Source organism: Austrofundulus limnaeus, unplaced genomic scaffold (assembly GCF_001266775.1).
Source record: "Austrofundulus limnaeus strain Quisiro unplaced genomic scaffold, Austrofundulus_limnaeus-1.0 Scaffold61, whole genome shotgun sequence".
NCBI classification, from domain to species: Eukaryota; Metazoa; Chordata; class Actinopteri; order Cyprinodontiformes; family Rivulidae; genus Austrofundulus; species Austrofundulus limnaeus.
Window position 1 is genome coordinate 1839844 of NW_013952463.1, and position 3545 is coordinate 1843388.

The 3545-nt window shown below is 39.4% G+C and overlaps 1 long non-coding RNA gene across 1 annotated transcript in view; it reads right to left on the minus strand.

The window, feature by feature from the left end:
* LOC106518475 (uncharacterized) overlaps positions 1–269 on the minus strand; it is an 8872-nt gene extending 8603 nt beyond the window's left edge. The window contains exons 1-2 of the long non-coding RNA XR_001310322.1: positions 210–269; positions 46–100 (exon numbers count right to left, since the gene is read on the minus strand). This is a non-coding gene — a long non-coding RNA (uncharacterized LOC106518475). The remainder of the gene's footprint in view (positions 1–45; positions 101–209) is intronic.
* Between the last annotated feature and the right edge of the window lie 3276 nt (positions 270–3545).

Below are 3545 nucleotides of genomic sequence, written 5' to 3' on the forward strand. Positions count from 1 at the left end.
GCTGTAAATAACATTGATTTGATTTGATTTTAGACAAAAGTTTACCTTTTACTCGTCTGTTCTTCAGGTATACATGTAAGTCCACGGAGGGATCTCAGCACTGCATGAAAACACGAGGAGCAAAGATTATTAACAAATCTCTTAACCAGCAACCAGTACCAAAAGGTCTTTCATGGTCTAGATCTGAATTCCCCATGGACTTTAAATACCTGCTGGGCTCATCAGGTGGATCTGCTACAAGTGTGTGGCTCTGGCTCCACCCCACCATACGATCACACACCAGGATCACCACTGGGTTGAAGAAACAGAGTTTAATTTTGACTGGATTAAAGAGACAGCAGCTAGTTTGAGTTAAATTCATCCTAACCCTCCTGCTGCCCTCGGGTCAAAACAACCCTCGAGGCCTCAGTTTTCTAGCTCAGTTTGACCCTCGGGCAGCGGGACACTTAAAATGACACCATGTCTCTCATAGCTCATAGTGCTTCATGTGAATGCTGTTATAGAAACCTTTACACTGCTGCCATTTTTGCTTTGCACAGACATTTAGTTTACAGTTACTTATGAGTGGGAAAAGTAGCAGCTAGCTGTAGCACTTCTGGTGCAGTCTGGAGCTCTTATATTCTGCTACAATAACCCTGTAATACATAAAGGTTTATAAACTACCATTCACATAAACTGCTATTAAAGTATTTACATGGGTGTTAACAATTAGCTTTCAATCAGAAATAAACATTATTTTGCCAGATGAGCTTGTTCAAAGAGGGATCCACAACAGGTAAGACAGTTACAGTTTATAGCCGGCCCACAGAAACCCACTTTACAAGATCTAAACTATCTTGTTTACCACAAACCTTTAATACAATGATCTCTAGAATCAGGAAAAAAGTATTCTTCATTGTCAAAATGCATGTGAATAAGAGTTAATATTAACAAATAATTAAAAATCCACATCTGCTGACTTTAATGCTAAAGGTCATTATGTAATTAAAGGCATTTTTGGTCAAACTCTGAATGCAACATTTCATTAGATGTCACCTTCAAATGACTCTCAGCTACTACTACTTTAGATATTAGCTCAAAATCTGTAACTATGACTTAGTTATTGCCATTTAGTTTTGGCTAAGCTCTGTAAAACATGGCAGCCATCTTGAAATGGACTGACTCCAACATTTCATTCAGATGTTAGATATTTTACTAACAGAATGAGTGTTGACGCCGACAGGGAACACCAAAGTTTTAATAAACAATCTTGTGTAAATAATAGAGCTCAGAGTATGTGTTGTGAATTACTCTCAACTACGTTCACACCAATTTTTCGCACTGCAGATGTAAAATTGATGAAGTTATAAATATTTTTCTGTTTCGTAAAGTTAGTTGACTGCAGCGGCCATCTTGAATTGGGTTGGTGTCAAAAGTTAATCAGCTGAAGAAGCGCATCCAGTAATTACTTCCTGAAAGTTTCGTCAAAATCGACATAGTAGTTCATGAGATATTTTGCTAACAGACAAAAACAGAATGTTTTAAAGCTCTGACATACACAAGAGTCAGCCAAATTCAAATAAAAATATAACAATTTACACCCAGAATACCAAAATATCTGATTCTCCTTCATCAGATGCAGCAGATTCCCACATTCTGAGAGCCATTACCCTGATACGCAACAGTAGCAGCAAAAAAAAAACAAAGACAGCATGAGAGATAATCAGTCTTAAGTCCTGATCTAAACTACACCCGGTCTGTCCAATGCCTGCTGGCTCCGGGGATTGTGTTGGAGTTTTAATCCATTTAAAAGCAGAGGACCTCTGCTGCTGTTTCCAAGGGGCCTGACCCCGGTGCTGAATGTGCACACATGCACAAAAACAATGCCGTGCACAAATCCAACCCCTCCTCATAAACAGTGCTGTTTTTTTTTTTTTATGCATCGAAGTAAACATGTACAGATATAAGAAGATGGGTTTAAGGTGGAAAATGATTTGTTGGTCATGAAATTAGTAAAACATGAAAAGTGGAGACAAACTGAAAACAACAGATTAATAGAAGTCATTTGTCCAACTGCACTCGAACGTGTCATGTATGAGTTATTTTATTTTAAGAACGACTAGAATTTTTTTTAAAGTACGTTAGAAATAAACACAGTGTTGTTCATATTAATGTGGATAAAAATAGTTTATTTTCCTCCTTAAGGACAATTAAAAGTTGCCCCCCTCAAGTTTAAATGTTTTATGTGATATTGTCTTACTTTTTTTCTCTCTACTTGCTCCGCTGTTTGTCGTTATCTAATTTGAAATGTACTAATTCCTTATTCTTGCGGAGGGAGGGCGAACCGCTGACTTGAACAGCTGCTTCATGACCCAAAAAACTGTCAGTCTTTCCCTGGAATAAATTGTGGAATATACCATCTGTGGGTACAGAGGAGGGGTGGGAAACGGAGACGTGCGCGCTCAGGAAAGCGCGTGCAGTTTGAAAGCGAGTCCATTTCGGCGCTAGATCGAATTTTAAGCCGAATATAAACTCGATGTYGGGTAAAGTAGCTCGTTTAGGGTGAAGAGAGGCGAGGAACAGAGGCGGGTGTAAAACAGAGRTCCCCCGCGCTCCGGCGCCATGTTTCTAGAGGACCCATAGTAGAATCAATTCAGCGCGAGGGGAGCTTGAAACCGACCCGCTCGCGCTTCCCTCCGAGTCTGAGAGAAACACAGTTGAAGGCATAGAGCAGTCGGCAGCACTACATGCTCACAACAGGCAGGCTCCCTTCCACTAACGAACTACAAACTCTCAATATTGCCCAGATTTTTATCTASCAAACTGAAAGGGAAGACTTTAACAAGCTAGCTGGCTCTTTAGGGCTGATTTGGAAACTTTACACCGATTTTAGAGGATGTTTGAAACTTATCAGGTCACTGAATGACTGCATGGTACACACAAATAAAGGTGCAGTCATCATATAGCTCGTTTTTTATATATATTTTTAAATCTCCCCCACTGTAATTTATTCACTTCATTCATGGATTAACATTACCCTTCACAAGTCAAAGCTAGATATTAAAGGGATAGTTCAGGCATTTTGAAGTGTGGTTCATTTTGAACACAGGGCTCTTTCACAAATCACATCAGTCTGACTAAAGCTGTGTCCAAAACGACYGGCCGGGTCCTCCGGAGGACCCAGACTCCCCGGTCTCGGCGGGCCGGGTCCTTGGTAGACCGGGAAGACCGGAAAAAAAGAGGCTGTGAATTTGGACGGTCTTGCCTCCCCTCCTTACCCCGGCGTACGTCATGTCACCTTGCAACTGTGACGACGCTAAACAAGCCAACTTAAATCAAAACTAGAAAAGTATCAATACATTAGCATTATTAATATCACAAAACTATAAAATTAACTTAAAATTATCATTTGAAGAACTAATTGACCCGCTGTAGGTGCATGTTTATTTCGCGTTTTTATGACGAAAAAATAATATTTAAAAACCTGTCCATACAAATGATAAAAGTATTAGAATTACAACCGCTAATTTTTTAAAATTTTTATATCACCATATTTTTATTTAAAA